Below are 18,261 nucleotides of genomic sequence, written 5' to 3'. Positions count from 1 at the left end.
TCAATTTTATTATTATTTTTTACAAGGGTCACACCTGGTGGTGCTCAAGGCTTATTCCTATCTCTGTGCTCAGGGATCAGACCTGGTGGGGTTCAGGGGACATGCGGGTGCCAGGGATCAAAACCAGGGCAGCTGTGTGCAAGGCAAGCACCTTCCCCCATGTTCTACCTCCCCAGCCCCTGAATACTTCTTATTTTTTAAATTCTGTAACTTAAATGTCCGAACACCAAGAAAATGCTACAACTATTGCCATCTATGCTAGATGAAGATGTTTGATATTTCCCAGTGTTAGGCGAAGTCAATAGGGATAGTAAGACACAATTTCAAGGCGGGGAATTGTGGTTCAAATGGGCAGAAGACCTGCCTCTGCATGCACGAGACTTGGAGTTCAGTCTTGAGCACCACACGACATTGACATTGTGCCCTCCTTGTGCCAGTAGGTGGCCCTGCAGCAACAAAACAAAACCCAACCCAGCCCACTTCAGGCTCGAGAGCTAGTTCAACAGACAGGAGCCATATCTGCATAGGCAGGAGACCAGGATCAGATCCTGGGCACCACATGGTCCTCTGAGCATTGCCAGGAGTGACCTCTGAACACAGGGCCGGGAGTAGCCCCAAGCATGCACCCTCAAGCCTCCCCCACCCCTCCCAAAAAAAGGAAACAAAGAAAAGGACAGAAAAGTTTGGTTAATAATGATTCATCATAGCAGCCACAGAAATGGTACCAGGCTTGCCGGGCACAAGGCTGATGTGGTTTTGATCCCCAGGACCCCATATGGTCCCCTCAAGCCCTGCCAGCGGTGATCCCCAAGCGCAGAGCCAGGAAGATGCTTGGAGCACCTCTGGGTGTGCCCCCCATTACTTTTCATGATATACAACTGAAAGACTCATTTTTTCGTAATCTGAAGTTTCTGTCATATCATCACAATTGTCCAGCTTAATACTTGGTTGATCACCACGGCCAGTTGACTCACCCTCCAGCCCTGCTCAACCGATTCACAACTAAATCTCCGAGGAGGCTCAGCAAGCTGCTAAAATTCATGGACACAGGGGTCTCACGGCTGCAAACTCTGGGGCACCCTTGGGCATGACCTGCCGAGTCCAGCAGCCGCACCCACCCCCCACCCCTGTAGCCACGCCAAGGGCTCAGTTCCACCGCCTGACAGGTACTCTCTACAAGACACCAAACCCTGAAAGACTTCAGGTGCTCTGGGGGCTTCTTGGAGTCGGGGTGTGCAGCCTCCCCCACCCCACTGTACTTCCCGAAGCCCCAGCAGCTGTGGCCACCGTGTCAGCTCATTGGCCCATTCCACAGATCCTCAAGTCTCTGGACTGCAAAGTCACATCCGCTCCAAATTCCCCAATTTGAAATTCCTGTCGGAGCCCTCCAATTAGGGGAGAAAGTAACAGAGAAGCCAACTAAACTCAACAAACAAAAACACACCTAGCAGCAGACCATTTAGTCAATCCTTAGACCAGGACTTTACCACCCTGTGATGAGATCTAACAATTTTCTTTCTTTCTTTCTTTCTTTCTTTCTTTCTTTCTTTCTTTCTTTCGTTCTTTCTTCTCACCGTGAGAAAAGTTACAAAGCTTTCAGGTTAAAATCTCGTTGTATAATGATCAAACACCCATCCCTTCACCATTGTGCATGTTCCCCCACCAAGAACCCCAGTATACCCCTCATCCCACCCCTCCTACTGCCTGTGTGGCAGATGATCTACTCTCTCTTAGATTACATTCAATTTTTCGACAGAAGATCCACTATTATTATTTGGAATTCTCCCCCAACTATCAGACCTGCTGAAAAGGTATCATTAGATAATTTGTTTCCTATTGCTGATAATGAAGTGAGCATAGGATGTCTGAATTTTGGATTTTGGATTTCTGGTATTTTAGTAATTAAGTCCAGAGGGATTTCTACCAGAAATCACTGGGTTCCCAGATTGATTTGTGTGCCTCTGGGATCATGGCCGTTGGGGAGTAGAGGAGTCCTTTGTGAGAGGCAACTTAGGGTCTGGTCAGGGCTGGGGGAAGGGCTAGTTCCGTCCTTCCTCCATCTCGAGAGCCGCCTGCAAGATATAACAATTTTCACATTAAAAATTGACTTTAGGGGCTGGAGTGATAGCACAGCGGGTAGGGCATTTGCCTTGCACACAGCCGACCTGGGTTTGATTCCCAACATCCTATATGTCCCCTGAGCACCGCCAGGGGTAATTCCTGAGTGCAGAACCAGGAGTAACCACTGTGCATCGCCAGGTGTGACCCAAAAAGCCAAAAAATTTTTTTTTAAATTGACTTTAAACTTACCATTTTAATAGTGAAGCTTTGTTAGCTAATCAATTTCAACCCTAGAAATGTAACAAAATTTTTTTAGTTAAAAACAAAGAGATATTTGATTTCACTTTTTCCTATTGATTTAGTTGTTCGTTACTTTTAACTGTTCCTTGAGGTCTTCATTTTTATCTGTTTCTCAGCAGGCAGGAGCGTTTCCTGGAGTAATAATTATGTATCAGAATGAGGTTTAGTGATGAGACATGTGGGGCCTCACGGGATGGGGTTGGAGCTGGCCCTTTCCTCCCCACCCCAACGAGACCCCAAGTCTCCACTCACAAACAGCCTCTCTGGCTCCTGATCAAGCCGTTTAATGGCCATGATCCTGCAGACTCAGAAACAAATCGCGAAACCCAGTGGCTTTTGACAGAAATGCGTCCGGTCCCTGCAGTATGTTACCAGCGCTGGACCACCCCTGGTGGGAATAGGTTTTGTGCCTTGGCCTGTTCCCCCTGGCAGCCTGGTGGCTACCATCCTCCAGAGGCAACTGGACAATCAGGTTTAGGCCCGCAGTGATGAGACACGCAGGGCCTCACAGGATAGGGGTGGAGCCGGCCCTTTCCCCCCCACCCCAATGAGACCTTCCAAGTTGCCTCCCATGAACAAGCTCCTGATCAAGCTGCTCAATGCCCATGATCCGAGAGACTCAGGAACAAATCTTGGAACCCAGCAGGTTTGGGCAGAAATCCCTCCAGATTTAATTGTTAAAATTTTGGAATTCCAAAATTGTGCAGCCATTACTGCGGCCGCGCGACATCACATGTTATTCATAACCAGCAACAGAACACAAATTGTCTACGGTTGCCTTTTCGGCAGATCTGAGTGTTGGGGTAAAATCCCAAACAATAATGGTGGTTCTGGTGTCAAAATATTGAATGTGATCAAAGTAGAGAGAGAGTAATGTGGAAATCATCTGCCCCACAGGTAGGGGGAGGGTGTGAGATGGGGGTATACTGGGGTTTCTGGTGATGGAAAATGGGCACTGATGAAGGGACGAGTGTTTCATTGTATGACCAAGACTTAAACCCGAAAGCTTTGTAACTGCTCTCACGGTGATTCAATAAATAAAATTATAAAAAATTTAAAAAAAGTTAGATGGAGTTCATGCACAATTCAATCAGCCTGATCAGTGGCTGAATAAATAGCAGTACTCCTACATAAAAAAAAAAAAAAAAAAGAATGAGGTTTAAGGAGTGCCCGAGCCAGTTACCAACTCGCTGCCTTTCAGGTCCACATACTCCTGGTAAACGTTTCCCCTCTGCCAGTGGCACAGGCTAAATCGTGTCACCAGAGGGTGCTCCAAGGCAGAGGAAGTGCTCCCTGCTTCCAGCTTCCTCTCCTCTCGGTCCACCCAGTGTCTGCAGCTCCTGCTGGCATCTTCCTGGCTGGCTCTGTAGGTGTTCCTGGTGGGTGGATTCCTGATGAAGGGCCCAGGTGGGATCCGGGGCAGTTTCCGGGAAAGCCCAGTGGGCAGCAGCAGGTGCTTGAGGGCGCCTCCATCCTGGAGGCCCTGATGAGACTCCTGCTGTGAACCGGCCGGCAGGCCAGCAGCTCTCACTGAGAAGTGGGAGGACTCGGCTTTCCTTCAGCGGTGGATCCGGCAGAGCTGGTGCTCCGGAGACGGGCCCTGAGCAAGAGAGGATCCCTTCCAGAGTGTCTGACGGGGCACTCAGAAGCAGAGACCCCCCCAAACCTGTTATTCTGCAGAGCCAGTTCTGGACCCCCTCGAGGACACGAGCACATTGGGAGGACAGTTCCAGGTTCCTGAGGTTACAGAGCAAGACTGGGCCCAGGTCACAGACATTCCAAGGCAGACTGGGGGTGGGTGGAGGGAGGGAAACTGGGGACATTGGGGGCAGAAAAGGCACGTTGGTGAGGGGTGGGTGTTGGAACATCGTATGACGAAAAACCGATCATGAACAATTTAGTAACTGTATCTCACGGTGAGTCGATTGAAAAGGGGGGGGGGTCCCTAATGCACACCAGGGTCACAGCATGGCGCCGGACTCCTTGGTAGCTTCTGAGCTCTGATGATGCCCTGCGGGAACTGTGGGCTGGGGTCTGTTCTCCTCAGCACAGCAGGCCCCGTCCCTGAGGCGCTGGGTACTCGCAGTCTCAGGCCTGAAGCCCCAAGTGCAGCTCTCTGTCTCTGTCTGTTGTTATGACAACGTTCAACCCCACCTATGTGTACCCCCCTTCATGGTTGCTGTATAACTATGCTATAAGGGGAGAGAGGGGACGAGGGCTATGACGACTAGACGAGGACTCAGAGGATAAAGATGAGGAACTATGACGACTGGCTGGGGCGACGACCAAGACAGCTGTGGCGGAAGGGGAGGGATCAGACTGCGCTGGGAAGGAGAGAGAAACAAACAAACAACAGGCCCAGTTCCCCTGTTTCTCTGTTCCCTGGTCCTTCATCTGCCCGTTGCCATGGGCAGGCCAGCGGACCAGCTCTGGTCACTGAACACTCGAGTCCCACGCGAGCCCACGCCTTTCTCTTGAAACTCACACTCTCCCTCTCTCCCTTCCCTCCAGTCTTTCTCCTTCCTTCCTTCCTTCCTTCCTTCCTTCCTTCCTTCCTTCCTTTTTTCCATCCTCCCTCTCTTTCTTTCTCTCTTTCTCTCTCTCTCTCTCTCTCTTTCTTTCTTTCTTTCTTTCTTTCTCTCTATTTCTTTTTCTCTTTCTTTTCCATCTTCCCTTCCTTTCTTTCTCTTCTTTTTTTGGTTGGTTTTGGGGCCACATCTGGCAGAGTTTCTGACTCTGCGCTCAAATTGCTCCTGGTGGGGCTCTGGGGACCATAAGGGGTGCCAGGAAATGAACCCAGGTGACTGTGTGCAAGTAAGCACCCTACCTGCTGTACTATCACTCTAGCCTTCTCTCTATCTATCTCTCTTTCTTCTTTCTTTCTTTCTTTCTTTCTTTCTTTCTTTCTTCCTTTCTTTCTTTCCTTTATCTATCTTCTTCCTGTCTTTCTTTCCTTCTTTCCTTCCTTCTTTCTCTTTCTCTTTCATTTCAAAGGAGCTGTGACAGGGAAGGAAGTTAAGCCCACAGGGAAGCGTTTTCCGTGTCTCCTAAGAGCTATATCCCAGGTTGGTGCCTTCCCCTGGGGAAACAATCTCCTTTTTTCTCCGCAGTTTCCCTGTACCCAGCTCAAGCCTCACCTCTGGGAAGCTTTCCTGCTGGCCTGACTCAGCGCTTCTCCCTGCTCTGCCCTCTATTGTCTGTGCCAGCTCTAAAGTACTTCTCTGGATCACCTGTGACCGCCCCCCCGCCCCCCTCGTCCCCCCCCCCCCCCCCCCCACCAACAACCTGGGCAGCTTGATAGACGCAGGTGCAGGTGCAGGCTGGCCAAGGAAACGACCGGAAACCACGTCTTTGTGTGGTGATGGCGCCCTCTGGAGGTGAATGTGTATAATGACTTCTGAAGTCGTTTCTTGGTGAGGTGGGCAGACGCCCACTTACTGCCCAAAGCAAACAGCCATGAGAGCCAAGAAAATGCTACAGTCCCTCTCACCTCCTCCCGTTACCTTAGCAGCAAAATTCAGGAAGCTGGAGTAAAAAAGCAGGGTGACCTGCTCACAGCACCCACTTTTGCATTCACGCTCTAAGTTAAAACATTGAAGATTTTTGTTAGAAGGTTTTTGATTGGGATCAGAGATAGCTCAGGGGTTAAGGCTCTTGCATTGCGCATAGCTGATCCATCATCATCAGGTGATGCTCAGGGCCTACTTCTGGCTCAAGCACTCAGGAATCACTTCTGGTGGTGCTCAGGGGACCAGATGGAATACCGGGCATCAAACCTGGGTTGGCGCAAGCAAGGCAAAAGCTTGACCACTGTCCTATCCTCCCGTCCCCCTAGTTGACCGTTTTAATCCCCAGTACCACATGGGCCGCTGAGCAAGCAGGTGCAGCCCAGAAGGCTCCATGGAGCCCCTGACCCCCTTGACGGAGAGTAGCCAGGAAGGACCTCCAGATCTCTTGAGTCCCACATGGTGGGATCCCCACCCCCATTATTTTTTTCCAACTGAGGCGCTGGAGGAATAGTTCAAAGGGCTGAGAGTGCCTTGTGTGCAGGAGGCTCAGGCTCGATTCCAGGCGTCAAATGCTCCCCCAAGCATCACGGGTAGTGACTCCTGAGGAGCACTGAGCCAGGAGTAGCTTCACACATCCCAAGGTATGGTCTTCACACACACACACACAAACTGACTGGGCAAAATTCAAGTTGTATTAGCTAGATTGAGCAATTCAGCGTCCACTTAGCAGTGAACATGATTTGTCTAACACCAGAATGGGAACAAGAAGTTATATTAGTCGACAAAGCAGACTTCCAGCCAGAGAGATAGTGTAGAGGGTGGGGCACTTGCCTTGCACAAGGCCAACCCGGGTTAGATTCCCACACCTTATATTATGGTCCCCCAAGCCCACCAGAAGTGATCCCTGAGCACAGAGCCAGGAGTAAGTTCTGAGCACAGCTGGGTATTATAAAAAAAAAAATAAACCAAAACAAAACAAAAAAACAAAGCAGATCTGCTGTGGGGGAGTGGAACATCTACCAATCCTGGCTCCTGAACTAGGGCTGATTAGAGGTGAAACTGTAATTAAGTCTCTGCTGAGTGATTCCTAGCATAAATGACTTCCTGGCTTTTTTTTTTTCATGGTGGGGGTCACACCCGGCGATGCACAGAGGTTACTCCTGGCTCTGCACTCAGGAATCACTCCTGGTGGTGCTCGGGGGATCATATGGGATGCTGGGAATCGAACCCAGGTTGGCCGCATGCAAGGCAAACGTCCTACCCGCTGTGCTATCACTCCAGCCCCAGATGACTTTCTGTTGTATTATTTTCAAGCTGGGTGGGTCTCTGCTAGGGTGAGGTGCAAATGAGAGAACAGGAGAGCTACCATAGTGAGTTCGCCAAGGGGAGAGTTACCAACGCCCAAAGGCAGGAGTCTAGTACTGTGACCAGGCCCAGTCTCTGCTGACCCTGGTGGGCAGTCCTGACCCTCACCCTCTATGTGCCCACCTACAGAGAGGAACAAAGACAGCAGAGAGTGCAAAACACAAGCGGGGTGGGAAATTGAGTCTTTCTTCTGGGCAGCCTTGTTTTCCAGTTCAGACTTCCCAAAGATAAAACAACTGTCAGAAGTATCTCTGGAATCACAAGCAGCTTCGACCACACAAGAGCTGTGTGGCCCTGGGCAGATCTCATGATCTTCCTGGGGTGGAGAGAATACCACAAACAAGCTTCTGGGATCACGGAAACCTCTTGTGCAGGGTCAGGAAGAGACCAGCCCAGGGTCAGGGAGAGACAATGCACAATGCCCACCTCCTGCCACCTCTGGGATTCTGTGTGCGCCTAGCCCTCATCATCTCAGAGACAGCCACAACTCCCGTGGTCAGTGTCTGAGTGTGACTGGGGGCTCGGTCTGGGGAGGTCACAGGCATTCAGGAGGACCTGGATGATTCCTCCTTGGTGGAGACAGCTTCCTCGCCAGACCCACAAAGAAATGAGGCGGGCAGGCTACACTCAAGTCCACTCAACCTGCACACGCCTTCCCTTCAACGCGGGTGCCTGGAACTTACCGGAACCTCAGAACTTGAATGGGGAGAGATAGTTGGGAGGTAATGGGGGATGGGAGGGGGGGTGGGGAGGGCGGGGGCACCTGCTTACGTGTCAGTGGTGTGGAAGTGGTATCCATCAAACCCAGAGAGCCAGTGACGCTGAAGGCCTGGAATTCAAACGACAACAAATGTGAAGAGGTGCCCATCAAGCAGGCAGGCTGGGAGGTGGGAGGGAACCTGGGCACATTGGTGGAGGGATGTTGACTCTGGTGGTGGGATTGGTGCTGGAACGTTGTAGACCTGCAAGTCCATTAAAACAACTTTGCAAATCAGACACCTTAATTAAACACACAAACACACACACAAATAAAATTTTAAGTAAATAGAAATATTTATTTTTGTGTCAAAGGATGCTACACTTGATCTTAGCCAAAAGGCCAAGAAGCGAGGGCTGGAACGATAGCACAGTGGGTAGAGCGTTTGACTTGCAAGCGGCCAACATGGCCGACCCAAGTTCGATTCCTCCACCCCTCTCGGAGAGCCCGGCAAGCTACTGAGAGTATCTCGCCTGCACGGCAGAGCCTGGCAAGCTCCCCATGACGCATTCGTATATGCCAAACACAGTAACGAGAAGTCTCACAATGAAGACGTTACTGGGCCCACTCGAGAAAATTGATGAACAACAGGAGGAAAGTGACAGTGACAGTGTCAAAGGAGAGGGAAGTGAACCTCTTAAACCCACACATGAGGTTCTTGTCCTCATCAGAGGAAAAGTTTAAGGACAAGGCCGTGTCTAAGGAAGGCAAAAGCAAGTATTAAATACACACCCAGGGTAGGGGTGCTGGTGCTTCTGGGAGAGCAGCCCCTGCTGGGTCTCAGGAAGTACATCTTGTATAAGTGAGCTAAGAAAATGCAAATTATTTAAGAAGAGTTAGTCTGGGGGGGGGTGAGGGGATGACACGGGAACACTGTTCCCCAGTCACATGAATCATTTGCTTCCACTTATCCGACCAGGCAGCAGGTGAGTCCATATGTATTTCAATCTCAGTGAATTAAAAGGTGAAACCCAGGTCGGGGTCTCCTCTTTGCACGCGCAGTCGGAACTAGTTCTTTTGAGTTTCCATACGAGAGGCTGGTGAGTGCCAGAACCCTGAAATGTCAGTCCTGAGTGTTTCCTGCCTCTCTTGGTGTCTCTGGCCATTCTCCAAGCTCTCTCTTACCACATGAGGGTTGGAGCGATAGCACAGCGGGTAGGGCGTTTGCCTTACACGCGGCCAACATGGCCGACCCGAGTTCGATTCCTCTGCCCCTCTCGGAGAGCCCGGCAAGCTACCGAGAGTATCTCGCCCGCACGGCAGAGCCTGGCAAGCTCCCCGTGACGTATTCGATATGCCAGACACAGTAACAACAAAGTCTCCAATGGAGACGTTACTGGGCCCGCTCGAGCAAATCGATGATCAACGGGAGGGCCACATGAGGGATGGCCCCAAGCAAACTCTGAGCGTGGGTCAGAAATTGGATGGGCTGTGCTATATTCGAAAAAAAAAGTGAGGTGGATTTCCTGCCCAATTCAATCAGCTAATCAGTGGCTGAATAAATAGCAGTACTCCTACATAAAAAAAAAAAAAGCTTCTGGTACTTGTACAATACCACTAGTTTGTTATTACTATTATTATCTAACTAGGAATAAAGGTCTCACTGTGCATATTTCCTGTGAATGTTATTTTACATGTGTATCATTTATTTATGTATTCCCCAGAATTATAATTGTATTTATAACAAATCTGTTAAAAAATTTCTCAATAAAAGGTAAAGGATAATCTGAAAGAAAGAAAGAAAGAAAGAAAGAAAGAAAGAAAGAAAGAAAGAAAGAAAGAGAAAAAAGTGATTGGATGGGGCTGCTGAGCCCAACCTGGCGCAGGAGGGTAAAGCCCCGTGACTTGCCTTCACTCTGCACCTACCAGACCAGGAGCTGAGAAGTGTCTCCGCTGCCTCTTTCTGTAAGGAACTGCACACACAGAGTGAGTCCCCACCTAGCTCCTCCCCAGAGCCCCCGCCCTGATCGCCCTGATCCTGGGGGCTGAAGCCCAGGAATGCCGACCCACTTCAGGGGACACTCCCAGAGAGTACCTGCTGGTGAGAACACTGAGATGGCTGTGTACACACGCAGTTCCAGCCTTCCAGAAAATTCCAGCGATAGCAAGAGTGGCCCTTGGCCAGAGAACCGCCCCCACTCCCCAGCTATAGAGAATAGTTCAAAGCAAGCGAACGCAGGCAAATATCTGCCTCGTCTTCTGTTATCTTTAATTCGGGACTGGAGTCTTTGTACAGTGGGCGGGGTGCTTGAATCGCACGACGCCAACCCGCATTTGATCCCCGGCACCCGATAGGGTCCCCAGAGCCCCACTAGGAGTGAACCCTGAGTGCAGAGCCAGGAGCAGACCCTGAGCACTGTCGGGTGTGCTCTAAAAATTTTTTTTAATTAATTCAAAGTTAACATCTTGCTACTTGACGTTCAAATACATTCATTTCTCTGAATTGTTGAGCAGTGAGAGGACTCCTGGAAGTCCCCCATGCTGACTTTCGCCTCACTTGTCTCGAGACTTCTCTTCTCTGCATGAAACCCCCCACAACCCCCGCCCGCCGTCCTGCTCATCCTGAGTCCACAGGAAGGAATCCTGACTGTGTGGGCTCTGAGGTTCAGAGAAGTCATACACAGCGCCCAAGGGTGAGAGAGTGGGTGAACCAGGATTCAAACCCGGGTCCCTAGGGTTCTAAATCCTTGCCTGGTAATAGGGGTGCTGAGGGTTCTCCTGTCGGAGGGGTCGGCCCGGGGCCTGGTAGCAGCACTGATGCTCTGGGGACCGTGTGGTCCTCTCCCAGTAAGCCAGCAGGAGGCCAGCACTTGGCAGGGACTTGTGGCCACACTCCTGAGCCTGGTCATCAGGGCACAGAGACCCAAGGGGGAGCACAAGACCCCCTGGCCCCAGCACTAAAAAGAAATGGCTCTGGGGCAATTCGGAGGCCCGAGCACAGGCTCTGCACGCTGGAGCCCCGGGTTCCATCCCTGCCCTCAACGGAGCCCCCAAGCACTGCCAGGACCCTACTGAGCACGGTACAGCCCCCAACATTGCTGGGTGTGGCTCCAACCTCCAGGCAAAGGCTGCTGTGAGCTGCCTTTGGTTGGGACTCTCTTCCCCTGGGTCTCAGGGAGCCATGTCGCCCGAACAAGGGAATCTGGCCATTGCCCCAACCTCTGAGTGTCTAGAAATAGGATGGGCTGATTTAGGGGTTCCTTCCTGGGTGTGGGCACGCGGGTCCTTCCAGCCAAGCCCCTGGCCAGTGTGAGCTCAGCCCTCCCTGGGCCTCCCCTGGGTCTCCAGTCCCTGCCCCCTCGTCACTCCATCAGGGATGCTCACTCACCCCAGCTCTGCACCTCTTCTCCTCCAGTCAGGTTTCTATACCAACACGTTTCTCTCTGGGTTTGTTGGTTTGGTTTGTGTTTGTTTGGGGGTCACAACTGGTGGTCTTCAGGGCTCACTCCTAGCTCTGTGCTCAGGGATCGCTGCTGGCAGGAGTCTGGGGTGCTGGGGATTGAACCCAGGTTGGCTGTGTGCAAGGCAAGTGCTTGGCACCATGCTATGGCTCCAGCCCCATGCCTCTTTCTTTTTTTTTTCTCTTTGGGTCACACCCAGCGATGCACAGGGGTTACTCCTGGCTCATGTACTTAGGAATTACTCCTATGGGATGCTGGGAATCGAACCCAGGTCAGCCGCGTGCAAGGCAAATGCCCTACCTGCTGTGCTATCGCTCCAGCCCCACCCGTGCCTCTTTCTGATGAGCCATTTTTTTTCTCTTTTGGGTTGCAACTTTATTTAAACACCATGATTTGCAAAGTTGTTCATAACATAGTTGTCTCAGGTATTCAATATTCCAACACCAGTCCCACCCCCAATAGGCCCTTCCCTTCCCCAATGTTCTCAGTTCCTCATCCCCTCTTCAAGCCTGGTCCCTTAACAGGCATAAAATAATTTTGTTTACTTGTTACAACATCTATCTTGCAATGTGTTGCTAAAGTCTTGTCCTGAGGACTTCCTAAGGGCTGGATTTGAGGTGGACCTTCTGTGTTAGTTTTTTGTCTTTTTTTTTTTTTTACTTTGTAGCTCTTTGTATTGTCTGACTTTTTTTTTATTTTATTTTTTTTTAAATCCAATCACCGTGAGATACAGTTACAAAACCTTCATGTTTGAGTTTCAATCATGAAATGACCAAACACCAGTGCTGTTGGTCTTTACCCATTGGGCTTAGCAGGCTTCCACTCAGCTTTCGCATTCATTTCCTCCTTTCTTTGGGTTGTGAGAGTTTTGCACGTGTTGTGGGTGTTACATGCCCGGCTGTTGGTGTCAGGGGCTTTGGAGCTGAAACGAACAGCTCTGGGGTCTCTCTGGCCTTTCTGAGATCAGTCCAGAAGCTGGGCCAGTTCTCTGGCTGGATGTGGGTGGGCGGAGTGCTGGGCATTGGACAGGAAGGGACTCTGCCCCCTCAAGGCTCTTCAGCAGCAGGGACACAAGTCACGTGTACACGGAGTACTGTGGATAGCAGCTGGTGGGGGTCTGCACACGGGTGGGTGCCACTGAGAGGTCCCCGGGGCTATTGCTGGCACTTGGGAGAGGGGCCCGGATCTGGGAAAACCCAGCTCCAGCATGGTCCAGCATGCTGCGTGGCCTGGAGGGGAACCACTTACTTCCTTCACTCCGAGGGGCCCAGAAAAAAAGGAGACACACCCCACATTCTCTGCTCCTCTCTGCCCTGCCCCAGGGCCGCCCTGTCAATGGGGGTCATCTGGCCTGGGTGTGGGTTCCCAATGCGCCAGCAGGGGGCGCCAGGACACTAGCTTGGGCCTGACTCGGGTCCCTACATGGGGCGGCCAGCTGACTGGGCTCCTGCAGCTGCTGCTCAGCCTGAGGGTGCTGCTGGTTCCTTAGAATCAGTCAGTCCCCGCTTCTCATCTCCCTCCCTCTGGTCTGTGAGTGCTTGGGAGCATTTGACCCAGTGCTGTGGCCCCTCTGGGGAGGGCTGTTCCGTGTCCTGTCCTGGGCTCCAGTAAGTTGGACTGGGGCGCTGGCCTGTTCCCCAGCTTGGGAAAGCCCAGGATGTGCCTAGGTCACTCAGAACAGGGGCTGTTGGTGCTGCAGAAGCTTCCAGAACCATCGAGGTCTGTGAGAGGACCACATGGGCAGGCCTGGACATAGCCCTGGATCCCTGTGTCCCCCTACACAGACCTTCCCTGTCTCCTGCTCTCCAGGGCACTGCAGGCCCAGGGCAAGAACGGCCAGCTTCCCTGACCAGAGGAGAGGGGCCGTGAGGTTGCAAACAGCCTTTGGGTCTTGGACAAGGAGGAGAAAAAAAAGCACCGAGCCGGGTTACCCGGAGGCCCATCATGGCTCAAGCCAAATTAGCCAGGCTGAGTAGTGCTGGGCGTGGGGGAGATCAGGCAGGGTTGGCTCCCCCAGTCTCCACCCAGCGGGGAGGGTTAGTCAGGTTGGTGCAGGGGCGGCTGAGTCGGCAGTGGAGGGCATTAGGTTGGGGTCCCCTTCCCTGCCCTTCCCACAGCTGACTCAGCCACCCGCTTCTCACTTCCTGTCCACCCACTCTCACACACACACTCAGGCGTGCACACACACTTACATTCACCCATCTGTGCATGCACTCACATACACTCACACGTGTGGACCCACGCACAGATTCACGCATGCACTGCCCCAAGTACTCACACAGCTACACACTCATGCACAGACTCACAATGTGTATATATGCACTCACACTCTTGCACATGCACCCACACACATCCACACACACATATCAACACACCCACACACCCATACACGTACACACACTTACATACACACAACCCACATACACATGCACAGGTACCCACATGCACTCATACGCACTGAGACATAATATGTACCTGCACTCACACACATATATACACTCACAGGCATGCATACCGCACACACAGACCCACTCCCCTGAAACATTGGCTGGCATCCTCTCGGGGCAAAGATTGGAGCCCCCAGAGCAAGGGGGGTGCTGGGTGACCAGCCCTGAAGGACACTGGGCAGACCAGGACCTGGGACACCAGTCTATTCCTGGCATGGGGGAAGCCCAGGATCTGTCTGGGTCACTCGGGAGAGCCGGGCAGCCCCCACAGGACACGGCAGCTCAGGCGAGACCACCACGCTCTGCAATTGGGCAGGCCGATTCGGAGGGGCAGCGGCAAAGTGGAAGCGTTGGCCCTCCCCGCCTCAGGACTGTCCCGTGGATCCGGCTGGACTTACTCTTCCTTGTCCCTAGCTGTTGCCCAACCCCAACTCCCTGGACAGAGCCTTGGGGGCAGCAGCAGGACCCTGGCCTCACTGACAGGCCTGGAGGCCGGCATGGGGAGGACAGTGTGGCTCCCAGGTCAGCATGACCACTGCAGGGAAGCCCAGGAACTGACCCAGGGGCCCTGTGACGGGCCACCCAGCTTGAAGAGGCTTTGAACCCATGAGAATGGACAGGAGGAGGGAGGTGCCTGGCTGGACTGGTCCTGGGCCCTGGGACGGTGGTGGGACTCTGGGCACGGGGGCTCCCTGGCAGGTGGCCTCAGCCCCCCACCTGCTTCCAGGGCGCCAACATGGACCCACCCAGAATCAGGGCCTGCAGTAGCGACTGGAGTCTGCCCAGGCCACTTACAGCTGCCGCTTCTAGAATCTTCCTCGGCCCATCATCGAAGTCACCAATGCTGACTCTGTCCATCATGGGGGTCTCTGCAGGGCTCACCCAACAGCCGTGGGTTTATCAGGCGACACCCACTCCCATGAGCCCCTGCCGCCTCCTGGGGGCACGCCCCTTGCTCCTGACAGTGCCCTGTCTGGTGCATTTATCAAATTTATGGGCACAGGAAAGCGCTGCTCCGCTTGTTTCCTGAGGACCCGGGCCAGCTCCCCCAGGCCCCGGTGCGGCGGCAGGTGCATCGTGCTGGAGCCAAGCCACCCGTCCTCCTCCAGCCAGAAGAGATGTTGCCCCATGCCTGGCGTTACTCCCGCCCAGGCTGGGCTCCTCCTGGAGAGGGTCCTCCCCACTGCAGCTCTGTGCTCGCTGCCCGGGGCCACAAATGTGCTTCTGTCCCTCTCTTCCCCCTTTGTTGCTTTTGGGCCAATTGCTCAGGGATCACTCCTGGTGGTGCTCGGGGTACCATAGGGGGTGCCGGATTTCATCTGGGGTTGGCCGTGTGCAAGCTTGTCTTGCATGCAGCTGACCTGGGTTCTATCCCTGGCATCCCCCTAGGGTCCCCTGAGCCCCACCAGAAGTGACCCCTAAGTGCAGAGCCTGGAGTTAGCCCTTTTTTTTTCTTCTTTTTTTTTGCCTTTTGGGTCACACCTGGCGATGCACAGTGTTTACTCCTGGCTCATGCGTTCAGGAACTACTCCTGGCACACAGCTCGGGGATGCTGGGAATCGAACTCGGGTCAGCTGCGTGCAAGGCAGATGCCCTACCCGCTGTGCTATTCCTCCAGCCCCCAGGAGTCCTCCCTGAGCACAGCTGGGTGTGGCCCGTAAATCAAATGAATTAATAGGTAAATAAACAAGTGGTGAACAATAGGACTTCCTCTAGATGATACCTATACAAATTGCACGTAAAGGGGTTCAGAGGGTTCCAGTACATGTCCATATAATCCCCTCCCCCCACCACCCAAATTTCATCTCTCAACAAATCTTCTAAACTCTTTCTTCAAAATATCTACCCACACCTTTTCTTCCACTCTGCAGCAGCCAATATTTTCTCTTGAACATGTCTCTGTTTCTCTCTCACTGTCTCACTCTTTCTCTCTGTCTTCCCACCCCCCAACACTTCTCTAAATTTCCTTCAATAAAACAACTTCACTTCACAAAAACAAAACAGAACAAAGGAAAACTCTATCCACCCACTCCTTACGCCTGATGGCCACGGCCCAAGCCAAACTTTCATTTCCCACTGATAGATCCGAAGGCCTCCTGCCCGGCTCCTGCCTCCGCCCTCGCCCCACTCCGTCTATTTTCAACACAGCTGCCAGAGGCGATACCTAAAAATACAAGTCGAAGCCTGCCGCTGCTCTGCCCAAGTCCTCAGAGCCCCCTTCGGCGCAAGGGACTGCCAGGGCCTTGTCAACGACCACGCGGTCATTGGCGCTAAGTCCCTGCTGCCCCCGGTCCACTGCCTGCTCCCCCCACCCCACCCCAGTCTCACTGGCCTCTGTGTTGTGACTTAGACCTGCCCCGTCTGACTTGCACCCCTGCCCTACCCTGGCCCTCCCTTACTCCACAGCCCACCTTCCCTTCCCACCCCTCCCGTGCCGACTTAATCTCAAAAGTCACCTCCATGGGGGGACCAGGGACGTGGCTCAGCGTCTGGACTCTTGCCTTCCCTGTGTGAACTTTTTCTGGCACCTAAAAAGTCACCTCCTCCAGGAGGCCTTCCACTCATCTAAACTTTCCATAGGATGTTCAGTGTTGACTCTGCCCCTCCCTCTTTATTTGCCTTTGCCAGGAATGGAAAGATCGGGTCCATCTCTTAACTCTTCGCCTGCCTTCCCTTAGACGGTCAAGAGGAGGCCTGTCTCCCCTTGCTCCGCAGCGGCCAGAGCAGGGTCAGCTCAGTCAGCGCTGTGTTGGATCAAAAACTCATTCTCAGGCTTTGGGCTGGTGCTCTGTTAGGTGGCACCTGGGCACTCCGAGCTGACTCAGGAGGCCGAGCCCCAAACCAGGGCTCCCTGCTCAGACTGGAACTTCCCCTCCCTTGTGCCCAGCCCAGCTGCGTCAGAGAGGGCTTCTGGCTGGGAACTAGCCTGGCCTTTCTCCACAGAGAACTGTCTGACCCTGGGCCCGGCCGGGAGGGGGCGGCAGGTGAGTCTACCTGGAGCTGGAAGGCTTGTCGCTTTCCCTGGGTTCCCACGGGGCATCATCAGTGGGCCTCAGGGTCCACCTTCACGATTTTCCCAGGCAAGTGTCACTTCCCAGGGTAGATTCGGGGTGTCCCACTTCTGAGTCCAACCACGGTTCAGGGAAATCAGATGCTCTGAGGTACATACTGGGATTTTGCACTTGGCAGGGACCACCTAACCATCCTCCTTCCCCTCGGGCAGGGCTGCCTGTCGCTGGTGAGCCTCAAGAGTGCCCAGCATAGGGTCCGTTCCTTGTGCTAATCCTTTTATAAGCTGGCCTTCCCGGCCACCCTGAGCCCCTGCTTCTGTCTGTTTGTGGTTGAAAGCGGATCCCCGTATCCCAAATCGAAGCCTGGGGCCTTTACAAACAGTGTTTTCCTCTGCACAAAGACGTATGAGGAAATTTAACATACAAAATACACAGGTGGGGGCGGAAACAACCATCACACTGTTACAACAGCGGGAGGCTGGACTCAGTGTGGGAGTGTAGGCTCTGCACACAGGAGAGGCGGGTTTAACCTCTGCACTGCCAAAAGAAATGTCCAGGTATCTCCTTATACATAGTATGTTCATATGATGGGGCTGGAGTGATAGCACAGTGGGTAGGGCATCTGCCTTGCACGTGGCCGACCCGGGTTCCATTCCCATATGGTCCCCCGAGAATGCAAAGCCAGGAGTAACCCCTGTGCATTGCTGGGTGTGACCCAAAAAGTAAAACATATACATATATTATATATGTATATATGTATAATATATATATATATATATATATATATATATATATATATATAGTGAGGACTGCAGGTCACTCAGAGACCGGAAAGCAAGACTGTGGGTTAGGTCGGACACTGTCTCCCCGGCACCTGGCCCAGCCCTGGCCAAAGTCAGCGCCACACAGATGCCTGAAGGAGCAGATCCCCGCAGACCTCCTGCCCTGGGGAGAATGGCTTCCTCCCCACAGCACTCAGGGCTGGAGGGTGGGGGGGGGGGGGGGAGGCGGGCGGAAGGACTATCACAGCCCCCTCCCACGCCGCTCTGCCTGAGGTCCCCGAGGTCCAGGCCTTGCAGCTCGAGAGTGCCCCCTGCGTATCTCACCAGCAGAACAGAGTGTGGCCAGTTTGCACAGGACAGTGGCCCACTGTCCCCTGCTTCACCCCCAGCCATGCTCAAGCCATATCCCTGTTTCCTCTGCAAAACTGACCCCCTCCTGCAGCCCCCCTTCACCCTTCACAGGCCTTCCTGGGCCCTTTTTCCTCCTCTGGACTCTCCTGCACACCTGGCAATTACCTGGGCACCTGGCGGGCAGATGACCATAGCGTGGTCTGCAGCCCCTTCCCGAGTGTTGCCTTGTACTCCTGGGAGGAGACCGTGAGTTTGGTGTCCACCCCCTGGACCCTCC

The 18,261-nt window shown here is 53.1% G+C and overlaps 1 pseudogene; it reads right to left on the bottom strand.

Moving 5' to 3' along the window:
* Positions 1 to 8,170: 8,170 nt before the first annotated feature.
* On the bottom strand, positions 8,171 to 8,346 carry LOC130020208 (uncharacterized; annotated as a pseudogene).
* Between the last annotated feature and the right edge of the window lie 9,915 nt (positions 8,347 to 18,261).

Source organism: Sorex fumeus, unplaced genomic scaffold, assembly GCF_029834395.1.
Source record: "Sorex fumeus unplaced genomic scaffold, SorFum_2.1 ptg000010l, whole genome shotgun sequence".
In the NCBI taxonomy this organism is placed as follows: Eukaryota; Metazoa; Chordata; class Mammalia; order Eulipotyphla; family Soricidae; genus Sorex; species Sorex fumeus.
Note: the sequence above shows the minus strand (reverse complement) of the source record. Positions and strands in the feature narration are given on the sequence as shown.